This window comes from Notamacropus eugenii, chromosome 6, assembly GCF_028372415.1.
Source record: "Notamacropus eugenii isolate mMacEug1 chromosome 6, mMacEug1.pri_v2, whole genome shotgun sequence".
NCBI classification, from domain to species: domain Eukaryota; kingdom Metazoa; phylum Chordata; class Mammalia; order Diprotodontia; family Macropodidae; genus Notamacropus; species Notamacropus eugenii.
The window spans coordinates 383,995,474-384,011,044 of record NC_092877.1 but is presented as its reverse complement, the minus strand read 5'-3'; positions in this window follow the sequence as shown (position 1 = coordinate 384,011,044).

Genomic DNA, 15,571 nt, shown 5'->3' with positions numbered 1-15,571 from the left:
GAGTTCACATTCTGATAGGGAAGACAACATATGGATTATGTCAGTTGCAGTCACATGGAAGAGTTCTGTGATTTTTTGGATGTAACAGTAGAGTACATAATCTCACACCTCTTGGTTAATGCTATTTTCAGGAATAAAAATCCTTTCCACTTCCAGTGATGACCCATTTGCCAGAACCAAGGATTTGGTGGCAGGAACTTTACTGCGTGGGTCTTCGGTAGCTATGGCTCAAGCTCTGGCCAGAGCAGTCAGTTACCCAGCCACATCTCTAGAATGCTTAACCCCTATGCTTGATGACTGAGGTCACTGAGCTAGAACTATGACTAGTACCAAGGTTTGAGGACTCAAGGTTCTGGGCTGGTCCCATTGCTGTACAAAGGGAGATGGTGGGCAGGGTGCTTGTGACAGCTGATTTGACTGGCAACTGCTAAGTCCCATCATTCTCTTAGGGCACCCCTTGCTTCACCTCTGGAAGAAAATGAAGTCATTTTAAACCATTCATCAGACACATTTTTAGTTAACTTATTAAAATACTGACTTCCAGCAGTCAATTTATTGTCCAGGCAATTTCTGCTAATCTACTGAGTGTTATTTCATTGAAACACAGAGTCTATCCATATGACTGCAAATCAAATTCATTGTCATTTAAAAAAAAAAAAAGCATTTCTTCCTATCTGAGTCCTTAGAAGGCTCAGCATTCACTTCAGTGCAGAGCCTGGCCCTTCATATATTAAATAATCCATTTTATGCTTATTCTCTAATCCTTTGTGACTTGGGTCCATAGAACCTGTCACTCAACCTTTGTGAGCCTTCCTCTGAATAGAATTAATTCTCTTTTCCTCACTCTTGCTACACGACTGTCCCATCTCCATTTTCCATTATATGCATTCTGGGCAGATGACCATTACATGATGGTTTGTCTTTTATTTTTTTTTTGGGGGGGGGGGGAGGTTGGAAGCCATTACTGGTAACAAGAACCTAGCAGATATTAGTGGAACTGCAACCACTGCACTTTAGCTCTGACACCTCACTTGATAGTTCCACTTTGGAATTTAGTCTCGGAGACCTCCAGTGAGAAAGGCCCCTTTCTATCTTCAGGCAGATCATGTCACTTTGGGAGTGGCTATCATGTCTGGCCTCTACTTTTTGTACAATCTTCTATCCTTTCTGCCTACTTTCCATTCGAAAGTGATCTGCTCATTGTCCAAGGGCAGGCATTGCCCCTGCTATTCCTCCTCTCTATCTGCTATCTCATTTCCTTCTCCATTTATCTGAGGAACTCCTTCCTTCCTTCAACTGCTGTCAACTTCCCTAACCTAGTGATCACTATTCCCCCTAAATTTGCCACTCAGGTTCTAGTGTATAGTAGCCATGTCTTAGTACTGTATATATATTATGTTCAGGGACTATTTTATTAGCTAAACTAAAGGAAATGGTTTATTTTTTCTTTATTTCTTTGGTGCCTCAAGTAGTTCTTGGCACATGGTAGCCCAGTGTTGATTAATTACAACCTGTTGGAGGGCAGTAATCAAGTCTTATAATGCTCTATGTCCCCTAACAAACAACACATTAAAATTCCTGCACAAGGTACACCCTCTAAAAATGGTCTGTTTGATGAAGGAGCCTTCTCCTTTTTGTTCACCTTTTCCCATTGGTGAGTTGCTCCCAGGGCCTACATTTTGGGGAGTGGCCCACACAGAACATCCTTCCTTCACCTCATCACTCAGTTTCTTATTTCTAGCTTCTCCAGCTATGAACCTGAGCAGGTATGCCACCCCACTTCAACTAACTCTGCTTTTCCAGGACCTTTTGTGTATTTCCCTTTGCTCCTCATTATCCTTGAGGACAAGAACCATCTTGCTTTTTTTCCCCTTGGATTTGTATCCCCACCAATTAGAATGGTGCCTGGCACATAGTAAGTACTTAATAAATGTTAGGTCCTCACCTCCTTGTACCCACAGACCCTCTGTCCTTGGTATTTTGCATTGTACACCCTTTCTTTCTAATGGCTGCTAGAACACCTAGATGAAAAGTTGGTGGTGGAAGCTCTCTTTCTCTCCTTAAGGCAGCTTACATTTGCTTATCTCAGATTTTAAACCCCACACCACAACATAGGCTCCTTGAGGACAGGGACTGTCTTCCATTGTACCTGGATACACGTTATGGCTCAGTCAGATGATATAACACATGAAAACTGCTTCAAAACTTTAGAGACAAGTTGATATTATCTGTCATTATTGCGGCTTGTGTTCTTACTGCTCTCATTAATTTTTAAAAAGAGTTGAACTGTTTTTTTAAGAAGTAAAAAAAATCGATGACTTCTGGTTTTGGTTGTTCAGTGTCAAATGTCAAACATCAGAACATCCTTGGAAGAGAGAGAAGTCTTGCCACCCTTAAGAAAAAGGGACCTTGAAAAATCTTGTGATTTAGATGAAAAGATGTGTGACCCTGGGATAGCCAGCCCACCCTGTATTCCCCATTAGTTAACTGACACAGTACCTGCTGTCTGGATGGAAAGTCAAATACTCTGATGAAAGGATTCAGTTTGATCAAGAGGGTGCAGAAAGCAGGGATCAAAGCCACATTAGCTCTCCTGGCCCACTTTCAATTTCCTCTAGAAAAAAAAAGAGGACTTGATTAAGGACTGTACTCCAGCTGCCACCTTCATCTCAGAGCAATTGCACCCCCCAAAATCAAATCTTTTTGCTACAGCACATTTTCAGTTGACAAGAGCTAGATCAATAAGAAAGAGCAGAGATTTAAAAGTTTAATTATTTCAGGTGTGAACCAGAAAGCAATATATTTGTGTTGCTTAATTTTAAAGCTAATCTCGTTAGCATGGACCATGGGCATAGTGTCTGATGTTCCTACCTGAAAAGCAGGAACCTTGAAGATGATTTATGAGGAACCTTCAGGCAATCTCCTGCCTAATGCTGACATATGCCGAACCTCTAGATATTTAGTTAAATAATTGGTTATGCTTGTGATGACTATGCTCATGTTGGACTCTCAGCCACGGTTATATGGTGCCCATTATTCAGCCAGAGCTTGTTGGAGCAGATACTGCTTCTTGTAACAGGCTCTGCAGAAGGAGTCAGTGATCCCCCAGCTAGAGGTTAATCACAAGGAGAACTCCCATTGCTGGAGAGTTTTGAGCTAACCTAGTGCCATGTGACCTTCACGTCAGCCCTAGGGCCAATGCTATTTTTCCTCTTCTTCAAGTGAGGAAATTTATTAAGTTCAAAGAGGCTATGCATCACATGGCCAGGAGTCTGAGATCAGAAATAATATTTGAACATTGGTCTTTTCTTGCTCCAAGCCCAAAGTTCTTTGGACTAAACCATGGCTACCTTTTGGCATGAATGTTTGGTCATATGCATTGGAGGTGATCCCAGATTACAAGCCCAATGTCAAAAACATTCATACATTGATAAGTAACACAGGGTAGTCATTAAATCATGCCCTGGAGTCTCATTACCTTGAAGATTTCCTATTACTGTTTATGGGAATTGCATAAATGTCTTTCTGTTTCTCTTATCTCAGTTCATTCCTTTTCCCCAAAGGAAAAGGAGCTACACTTTCTTGTTCTTATAGCAGACAAAAGCAACTTGTTACCAGTTCAGAGTCTAGAATCAGATTTCATAATCCTAAGAGTTTTGTGGGTGATAATAACCATTGGTGTTTTTCAAGAGGCACATGTATAGATAGACAAGACTCACTTCTGGGGGTTCCATTCTCAGAACCCAAATCTCTGGACAGCCACAACTCACTTGAATAGAAATCTTTGTTTCCCAAGGTAGGTTGGTAATTTCTCTGCCACTTATAGAAACTTAGAGAATTGTCTGGGGGGGGGGGGGCACAGAAAGGTACAGTGACTTGTCCTCAGGGTTTTCTGGCTTAAAAGTAAGCCCTCCACCCATTCTACCACACTGGCATAGCAGCACATAACAGATTATGGCACAGCAGTCATAATCGATGTTTATGGAATGACTGAATGACACAATATGATTTCCAAATGTCAAGTATGGTTATAAAGCCCAAATCTATGAGCAGAAGGACTGGGAAAAACCTCTCCAGGCTACTGGAGCCAAAGAGAGAGAAGCCAAGGCTCTGAGGATAACTGCCAGACTCCAACCTTGGCACCCACACACAGTGCTATCAGAGATGTCCCACACAGGTAGGCTAGAACAGCAGCAATCAGAACAAAGAACACCCAGCCACATGGGGCTAATGCTTCCCAGTTTGCCTCTTTCAGGGGGCGGGGATGATGGAGTTGGGCCTGGGGCCAATGGAAGTGATTGCCACAGGGTGCCTCTCTCTTGGCTCCAATGGTTGGCTGCACCATTCTTCTTGGATCATGCATTATTGTTACTGTTGTTGTTGTTGTTTTTAAAATGATGGTACCAGGGAAAGTGAGCTGTGTTCCTGGGGTCCACAGTGGAGGAGAACCCCATTGCAGGCATGACTGGCCTCCACTGATTTATGTAAAGCTGGAAGAATTTGGAGGCAGGTGCTCAAGTAGTGATCCTTCAGTTAGTTAATCAACAAGCTTTAATTAGGTGCATCCTGCATGCCAGGCACTGTGCTAAGCACCAGCTTTACAAAAGATGGGCAAAACATAGTCCCTAGTTCCTGCCATAACCCATAAAATGCCTCTAAAAATGACTCTAAACAAATTCTAGAGAAGCAGAAGCCACAAAGAAACATAGTGAAATAGATTTTCAGTCCAAGACAGCCTGGAAAGACCACAGGAAAGGTCCATCTCTTTAGTCTCAGAGCGCAGCACATCCCAGCCTTGACTGTGTAGAACTTCAGGGACAGGACTGGAACAGGCTTCAGGGTGAGGAACCAGAGGCAGCAGCTTCAGTTCCCAGATTTCTCAACCCACCCTTGCCAAAGACAACTCCAAAGGTCAGTGAGGAAGCTCTTTCACCCAGGTGAGAAAGGAGAAGGTTTGACCCTAGTCCCGGTCCCAGGGTGGCATCAGCCATTGTGGCAAGCAGCGTCCACTTTTGGAGCCCTCCCCCTAAGTACCCTGGGGAAATCAGGCAGCTGATCTAGGTCTCAGTTCTGAGTCATGGTCTTGGACTGAAGGGAGCACTGGCATGGTGGAACTATTAGAGGAACTGAGAACTTACAGGTCCCTAGAGTATGCCCTTCACTTGACAAATGATAAGTAACTGACTGGGAAAATGCTCAAAAAAGGGAAAAATAAGACTATGGAAGGTTACTTTCTTGGTCAAAAGGTATTTTCTTCCATCCTTTCAGATAAGAACAAAGCATACCATCAAAAGAAGACATCAAAGTCAATACTTCTGCATCCAAAACCTTCAAAATAAATATGCAGTGGGATCAGGCCATGGAAGAGCTCATAAAATATTTTGAAAAATCAAGTAAGAGAGGTGGAGGAAAAAATAGAGAGGAGAAATTAGAGCAATGCAAGAAATTCATGAAAAGTGAGTCAATAGTTTGCAAAAGGAGATCCCAAAAATGCTGAAGAAAATAACACCTTTAAAAATAGACTAACCCAAATGGCAAAAGAGGTCCAAAAAGCCAATGAGGAGAAGAATGCTTTTAAAAGTAGAATGAGGAGGCAGAGTCAAGATGGTGGAGAGAGAGCAACTATTCACCTAAGCTCTTAGACAAACTCTGTCAGATACTTCTAGAAAGAGAATCTGACCAAATTTTGGAGGTGCTGAATCCAATAGAAGACAGACTGACAGTTTCACAGCCTAGGTTAGACTGGAAGATTGATGGAAAGAATCTATTCCACAAGGGTGGAGAAGCATACAGAGCACAGCACAGCATCCCAGTTGAGGCACAGCTGGACAGGAAAGTCCAGAGGCAGTCTAAGAAATGGCAGCATGGTGGGATAGCAGAGCAGGGCGAGAGTAAAGCAGAGCTGAGCAAATGAGAGCCACTCAAGGAGGCCCTCATATCTGCAGCAGATGTGCAGAGACTTTCAACCCTTAGATTAAATGTCTGTAAGTCATCTACTTGAACTTCCTGGAGCCAAAATGGAGGAGTGAATGGTAAATGTTCTCTCCTCCTCCCCTTATTGACCTTGAAAGAACCATAAAAATACTCCCCCAGAAAAATCGTTGAGCAGTGGGATCTCCCCTCGAGAAGGGGCAAACAGTCTCATAGCACCTGAGGTTAGGAAAATAGCTAAAGAGGATTCCTCTTACTCTGGCAGACTGTAGTTGTCCCAGACAGCTGGAGCTCCAGGGGTGTAAAGGCTTGCACTAGGACCCAGGTATGCCTAAACATTCCAGGGGAAATGGGAAGACAGCCAGGATCACCTAGCACTGAGCTTGCCTTTGCTCTAGTTCAGCTTAGGAGATCTCCCTTGAACAGACTACCCTTCTGGAGCACTTAACAAGTTAGCCCCAGAGCTAATCCAGGGAAACACACACAGATTTCACCTGCCATTGCTTTCTGATGTCAGCTAGTTCAGCTCCAAGTTCTTTAGAGAACCAGAGGCCACAACACACAAAGACTTACCATCATGAGCAAAAAGCAAAGGAGGAAGAAAAAGACCATAGAATGTTTCTGTGGGGACGAGGTCCAAAACACAAACACCAAAGAGGTCAGTATTGAGACTGTACTCTCACCTGAAACTTCCGAAGAGACTATGAACTACTCCCATGCACAGAGAGCACTTCTGGAACAACTGAAGAAGGAAATAGAGGGAAACATGGCCAATGATTTTAAAAGTATGAAAAAAGAAGTAACTGAAGAGAACAGATCTTTAAAAAGGAAAATTGAACAAATGGAAAAGGAAGTACAAAATTGACTGGAAAAAATAATTCCTTAAAAGGAATAATTGGACAGATGGAAAAGGAAATGCAAAATTTAACTGAAGAAAACAATTTGATGAAAATTTGAATTGGACAAGTAGAAGCTAATGAATCTACAAGACATCAAGAATCAGTCAAACAAAATCTAAAGAATGAAAAGAAAGAAGAAAATGTAAAATATCTTATTGGAAAAACAACTGACCTGGAAAATAGATCGAGGAGGGAAAATTTAAGAATTATTGGCCTACCAGAAAGCCATGATGTAAAAAGAGTCTGGACAATATCTTCCAAGAAATTTCAAGGAAAACTGGCCAGAAGTGATAGATCTGGAGGGCAAAATAGTCATCAAAAGAATCCCTTGTTCACCTCCTGAAAGATATCCCAAACTAAAAACATCAAGAAACATTGCTGCCAAATTCCAGAACTATCAAGTGAAGGAAAAAATACTACAGACAGCTAGAACGAAATCATTCAAATATTGAGAAGCTACAGTCAGGATCACACAGGACCTTGCAGGTTCTACATTAAAAGATCAAAGTAATTGCAATATAAAATTTTGCAAGGCAAAGGAGCTGGGAGTACAACCAAGGATCACTTACCCAGCAAAGTTCAGCATAACATTTCAGGCAAGGAGATAGACATTCAATGAAATAAGGGATTTCCAGACTTGCCTGATAAAAAGGCCAGAACTCAATAGAAAATTCAATCTTCAAACACAGGTGTCAAGAGAGGCATAAAGCAGTTAACAGGGGAAAAGTTGTTACTCAATTTCTGCAAACAGTTCACCTTCCTATAAGGGAAGATGATATTCATTAATCTAGAGAACTGTATATCTAATATGAAATATAAAAGGGATATTCAGAGATAAAGGTAATGGGTATAAAGTAAATTATGTGATGATAAAAATGTGATTTAAGCATGCAAAGGGATTGTAACAGGAGATGTGAAAAAGAGGAAGCAGAAAATGGTAAACTGCATCACAGGAAGGAGTACAAAATTACATTACAGTGGAGGGAAAGAAGGGAGGGAAATGAGCATTGTTTGAGAGGTATTCTCATCTTATTTGGTTCAAGGAGGGAACAACAAATTTAATTAAGTACATAAATCTAACTAGCTCTATAGGCAGTAGGAGGGAAAGGGGGAAAGAAGGGGAAGGGGAGGATAAGAGGGAGAGAAAAAGTAGTAAGGGTAAAGGGCAGTAAAAGGGAGGTGGATTGAAAGAAGGAAGGGAAGACTGTGGGAGGTAGTGGTAAAAATTAAAACTCTATTGTGGAGGGGAAGGAAGAAGGGAAAACTAAAAGCACAAGCGGTGAGAAAGAAGATGGAGGAAAAGGCACAGATAGTAATCATAACTGTGAATATGAATGGGATGAATTCTCCCTTAAAATGGAGGTAGATAGAAGAATGGATTAAAAGCCATAATCCAACAATATGTTGTTTACAGGAAACACATTTGAATTGGAGGAATATACACAGGGTAAAAGTAAAAGGTTGGAGCAGACTATACTGTGATTCAGTTGATGTAAGAAAAACAGAGGTAACAATCCTAATCTCATAAAAAGTAAAAGCAGAAATAGATCTAATCAAAAGAGATAAGGAAGGAAATTATAGCCTGCTGAAAGGCACTATAGAAAATGAAGCAATATCATTACTAAACATATGTGCTCCAAGTGGTATAACATCCAAATTCTTAGAGGAGAAGTTAAGGGAGTTACAGGAAGAGAGAGACAGCAAAACTATACTGGTGGGGGACCTCAACCCCCCCCCCAAACTTGATAAATCTAACTTTAAAATAAACAAGAAAGAATTTAGGGAGGTGAATAAAACTCTGGATAAGGTAGATATGATAGATCTCTGGAGAAAACCGAATGGGGATAGAAAAGAATATACCTTTTTCTCAGCAGCACATGGCACATATAAAAAATTGACCATATATTAGGGCATAGAAACCTCACAATCCAGTGCAGAAAGGCAGAGATAGTCAATGTATCCTTCTCAGATCACAATGCAAAAAAGAATCATATATAATAAAAGACCATGGAAAGGTAGACCAGAAATTAATTGAAAACTAAAGAATCTACTCTGAAAAAAAGAGTGAGTTAAACAACAAATCATAGAAACAATCAACAACTTCATTGAAGAGAATGACAATAATGAGACAACCTACCAAATGTTATGGGATACTGCAAAAGTAGTTTTTAAGGGAAGCTTTATATTTTTGAATGCCTACATGAATAAAAGAGAGAAGAGGAGATCAATAAATTGGGCATGCAGCTGAGAAAGCTTGAAAAAGAACAAATGGAAAATCCCCAAGTAAATACCAAATTTAGAAATACTGAAAACCAAAGGAGAGATTAATAAAATTGAGATTAAGAAAACAATTGAACTGATAAATAAAACTAAGAGCTGGATTTATGAAAAAAACAAAAAAATTGATAAATCTTTGGTCAATGTGATTTAAAAAAAAGAAAGAAGAAAACCAAATCACAATTATCAAAAATGAAAGGGGTGGAATCACCTCCAATGGGGAGGAAATTAAAACAATAATTAGAAATTACTTTGCCCACCTTTATGTCCATAAATTCGACAATCTAAATGAGATGAATGAGTATTTTAAAAGGTGTATAAATTGCCCAGATAATCAGAAGAGGAACTTGAATATTTAAACAACCCCATCTAAGAAAAAGAAATTGAACAAGCCATCAATGAATTCCCCAGGAAAAAGCCTCCAGGGCCACAAGGATTTACAAGTGAATTCTATCAAATATTTGAAGAACAGTTAATTCCAATACTATACAGACTATTTGGGAAAATTGGGGAAGAAGGAGTCCTCCAAAACTCTTTTTATGATACAAATATTATTTTCATACCTAAACCAGGGAGAGACAAAACAGACAAAGAAAATTATAGACCAATTTCTCTAAAGAATATAGATGCTAAAATTTTAAATATGATTTTAGCAAAAAGAATACAGCAACTTATTATGAGAATAATACATTATGATCAGATAGGATTCATACCAGAAATGCAGTAATAGCTCAATATTAGGAAAACTATTGGAATTATTGATCATATCAACAACAAACCTAACAGAAAACACGTGATTATCTCAATAGATGTACAAAAAGCTTTCAACAAAAGACAATACTGATTTCTATGAAAAATACTGGAGAGCACAGGAATAAAGGGACTTTCCATAAACTAATAAGCAGTATCTGTCTAAAACCCTCAGCAAGCATCACATATAATGGAGATAATCTAGATACATTTCCAATAAGTTCAGAGGTGAAACAAGGATGTCCATCATCACCACTATTATTCAATATGATACTAGAAATGTTAGCTGTAGCAATTAGAGAAGATAAAGAAATTGAAGGAATTAGAATAGGTAAAGAAGAAACTAAGATCACTCTTTGCAGATGATATGATGATATACTTAGAGAATCCCAGACATTCCATTAAAAAACTACTTGAAATAATAAACAACTTTGGCAAAGTTGCAAGTTACAAAAGAAACCCGCACAAATCTTCTGCATTTCTACGTATTGCTAACAAAGCCTAACAGCAAGAGATAGAAAGAGAAATTGCATTTAAAGCTAAGGTAGACACTATAAAATATTTGAGAGTCTACCTGCCAAAACAGATCAAGAGACTATATGAACACAATTACAAAACACTTTTCACACAAATAAAGTCAGATCTAAGTAAGTGGAAAAACATCAATTGCTTGTGGTTAGGCCAAGCCAACATAATAAAAACGACAATTCTACCTAAATTGATTTACTTATTTACTGCCAAACCAATCAACCTATCTGATAATTATTTTCTAGAACTGGAAAAAATAATATCAAAATTCATCTGGAAAACAAAAGATCCAGAATAACAAGGGAAGTAATGAAAAGAAATGCTAGGGAAAGTGACCTAGCTCTACCAGATCTCAAATTATATTATAAAGCAACAATTATCAAAACTACTTTGTACTGGCTAAGAAACAGAAGAGTAGATGACTGGAATAGATTAGGTACTCTAGACATATTAGTCAATGAATATAGCAATCTGCTGTTTGATAAACCCAGGGACCCCAGCTTCTGGGATAAGAACTCACTGTTTGACAAAAATTGCTGGGAAAACTGGATAAAAGTGTGGCAGAAACTAGGCATAGACCAATGCCTGACACTGTACACAAGAATAATGTTCAAATGAGTACATGATCTAGGTATAAAGATTGATACTATAAACAAATTAGTGGAGCAATGATTAGTTTATTTATCAGATTTATGGAGAAGGGAAGAATTTTTGACTAAAGAAGAGATAGAAACATTATGAAGTGCAAAATGGATAATTTTGATTACATGAAACTGAAAAGTTTTTGCGCAACCAAATCCAATGCAACCAAGATTAGGAAGGAAGCAGAAAACTGGGAAAGAATTTTGGAACTAATGTCTGTGATAAAGCCCTTATTTCTAAAATGTATAGAGAACTAAGTCAAATGTACAAGAATAAATGTCATTTCCCACTTGATAAATGCTCAAAGGATATGAACAGGCAGTTTTCAGAGGAAGAAATTAAAGATATCTATAATCATGTGAAAAAATGTTCTAAATCACTATTGATTAGAGAGATGCAAATCAAAACTCTGAGATACCACATCACACCTTTCAGATTGACTAACATGGCAGAATAGTCATATAATAAATGTTGGAGAAGATGTGGGAGAGCTGGAACACTAATTCATTGTTGGTGGAGCCGTGAGCTGATCCAAAATGTAATCCAAAATACAAAATGTGATACAAAAATGTGCATACCCTTTGACCCAGAAATACCACTTCTAGGACTGTATCCCCAAGAGATCATAAACATATACAAAATATTTAAAGTAGTCCTCTTTTGGGTGGCCAAAAACTGGAAATCAAGGGAATGCTCATTAATTGGGGAATGGCTTAATAAATTATGGTATATGAATGTAATGGAATACTATTGTGCCATAAGAAATGATGAACAAGAAGCCTTCAGAGAAGCCTGGAAAGACTTGTATCATCTGATGCTGAGTGAAAGGAGCAGAATCAGGAGAACTTTGTGCACAGCAATGACCACAGTGTGCAAGAGTTTTTTCTGGTAGACTTAGAACTTCATTGCAATGCAAGGACTTCAAAAAATTCCCAATGGTCTTTTAAGGCAAAATGCCTTCCATTCCCAGAGAAAGAACTTTGGAATTCAATCACAGAATGTAGCAGATCATGTTCTTTTGTGTTATGTTTTGGTTTGTTGTATGATTTTTCCCATTCATTTTAACTCTTCTACACAACATGACTATTGTGAAAATATATTTAATAGTAATGTATGTATAGAACCTATATAAAATTGTGTGCCATCTTGGGGAGGGAGGGAGGGAGGGAGGATGTAAGGAGTAGGGAGAGGTAAATAATTTAAGTTATATAGTAGCAATTGTAGAACACTGAAAACAAATAAAATTAATAAAAAAATGAAAAAGCAGAATTAGCAAATAGAAAAGGACTTTCAAAATCTCACTGAAGAAAATAGTGATTTAAAAATTAGAATGGAACAGATGAAAGCTAATGACTTTATGAGAAACCAAGAAATTACAAAATAAAACCAAAAGAATGAAAAAATGGATATAATGTGCAATATCTCATTGGAAAAAACAACTGACCTGGAATACAGATCCAGGAGAGACAATTTTGAAGTGATGGGACTACCTTAAAGCCATGATCAAAAAAGATGCCTAGACATCATACTTCATGAAAGTATCAAGGAACACTACCCTGGTATTCTAGAACCAAAGGCCAAAATAAATATTGAAAGAATCCACTGATCACCTCCTGAAAGAGATCAAAGGAGAGAAACTCCTAGAAATATTGTAGCCAAATTCCAGAGTTCTCAGGTCAAGGAGAAAATATTACAAGCAGCCAGAAAGAAACATTTCAAGTATTGTGGAAATATAATCAGGATAACACAGGATTTATCACCTTCTACACTAAGGGATTGAAGGGCTTGGAATATGATATTCTAGAGTTCAGAGGAGATAGGATTAAAACCAAGAATTACCTACCCAGCAAAACTGAGTGTAATATTTCAAGGGAAAAATGGAATTTCATTGAAATAGAGGACTTCCAAGCATTCTTGTTGAAAAGAACAGTGCTGAATAGAAAATTTGACTTTCAAATACAAGAATTAAGAGAAACATGAAAAGGTAAACAGGAAAGAGAAGCCTTTAAGGAACTCATTAAAGTTGAACTGTTTACATTCCTACATGGAAAAATGTTATTTTTAACTCATGAGAACTTTTTCAGTATTAGGGTACTTAGAGGGAATATATATATATATATATAGTGTGTGTGTAGGTGTTTATAGCTATGTATGTATAGGTGTATTATATATATAGGTATGTATATGTACATGTGTGTATGTGCATTTATGTACATATATGTATATATGCATATATGTATATGTATATATGGCATATATAGATTAGATATATATGGAAAGAAACAGAGGACACATGATGAGCTGAATGTGAGGGGAGAATACCTAAAAAAATATAATAAAATTTATTGTTGAATGAAATGTACTGGGAGTAAGAAAAAGGGAGAGGTAAAATGTAACAAATCATCTCACATAGAAAAGGGAAGAAAGCTTCTACAATGGAGGGGAAGAGGGAGGAGATGAAAGGAAATAAACATCACTGTCCTGGGTTTTGGCTTAAGGAGGGAATAACATGCACTCAATTGGATATGGAAATGTTTTACCCTGCAGGAAGGCAAGGGGAAAGGGGATAGAAGAGGGAAGTTAACAGAAGGGACAGCAAATTGAGAGAAGTGATAATTAAGTAAACATTATTGTGGGAGGATGGGTCAGGGGAGAGAATGGAATGAATGGAGGGCAGGATAGGACAGAGGGAAATGTGGTTAGTCTTTCACAACATAACTATTATGGAAGTGTTTCTCATTATTACACAAGCATGACCTATATTGAATTGCTTGTTTTCTCAATGAGGGTGGGTGGGGAGGGAGGGAGAGAATATGGAACTCAAAGCTTTAAGAATGAATATTAAAATTTGTTTTAGCATGCAACTGGAAATGAAGCTATACAGGCAATGGAGTATAGAAATCTATTCTGCCTTACAGGAAAATAGAGGGGAAGGGGGATGGAAGAAGGATGGGTAATAGATGGGAGGACAGACTGGAGGAAGGGGTGGATGGGGTATATGGTGTCCTGGGGTGGGAATGGGGAGAAAATTTTGAATTCAAATTCTTCTGGAAGTGAATGTTAAGATCTGAAAAATGAATAAATTATATATTAATACGCAAATAAACCCACCAAAAAATAAAACAGTTCCTGTCTTCAAGAAGCTCCCAGTCTAATAAGGGAGACCACATGCAAACAATTGTGTATATACAAAATGTGTAATATTAATGTGTAACTTTTATATATAAACACTGCAAATATCAGCTCCTTTAATCTTCACTAAAATCCACTGAGAGTTATTGGTTTCCTTCTTTTTACAGATGAAAAATAAATGAAGCTAACTAAGTTCAGTGACTTGTCCAAGGTCACTTAGCTAGTTGGTTTCTGACAGATTTTGAACTTAGAACTTTCAGATTCTAGTTCTCTGTGAACTGTGGTACTCCCTAGCAGTCAGTGTCTATAAGATGTGGGTGGTAATCTCAGTGAGATAAAGCAAGCAATTTTGAGAAGGAGGAAAGTTTCCTGCAGAAAATGGGGTTTGAGTTGCTCCTGAAAGAAGCCAATAACCATAAGACCAGGGTGGGGAGCATTTCAGTGAGGAGGAGAAGCCAGTTTAAAGGCATTGATGGGAGATGCAATGGCATGTTTGAGGAATTACAAGGAGGTCAGTGCCCCCAAATCTTAGCAGTCAAGAGCAGGCTGAGAGAAGAGAAGGGTCCAGCTTCTAACGAGTTTCAGTGCCAAAGTGAGGTGTTATAGATGACTCTGGAGATATAGGGGTCACAGGAGGTCACTTGTCTGACAATACTTTAGGCTTGGCTTATTCCATCAGTGACTGGGGGTGTCTTCTGAGGACCTCCTCCCTTTGTGCCTGGCAATGCTGGAAGCCAACAACCAAGGAGAGGTTCCCTCCAGGGCTGGTGAAAAAGAAAGCTGCCTCCTTTGTATGGATCAGCGAATCATTCATTTTGTAGAAAAGAAGGGGTAAGGGGCAATGTGTAGAACACTCTATGAGTATTTTGGAAGGCAAACATCAGAGCTTCTTGAAGCAATCCCATCTTGGATGAACAAATGTGTTGAGAATGGCCCTTTTCTATTGCTGCTTCTCAGTCACTTAAGCCCCAGGACCACAGCAGCTTTAGTGTACTGTCACACATGGCAAAAGGAGATTTCTCATACTGTGCTGTCAGATGAATCTCCAAGGGATTCTAGTAGGATCTTTGCTGAAATTCATGTTTCAAACAACTGCAGCAGCCAGACAGCTTTTGCTCCATCTTTGCCCAGTCAGCATGTTTGAATCTAAGAGGTGATGGGCTTGGCATGATGTTGTCCAGTCTGGGCTTGGAGTTGAGAATCAATGCTTTATGTGGGTTTATTTCTGTAGATGGGCATCCCGCTCACAGAATGCCATGGCCATTTGCTTCCTGCTTGTTCTTAATGGCATTGTTATTTCAGAGGGAGGCAGCCATGCTTGGAAATCCAATCTGTTTTAATCGCACACAGCCGTCCTCTGTGCAGGCTGAGGGAGGCTACCCAGTGATTTGTGGTCTAGGTACTGTTTGTTC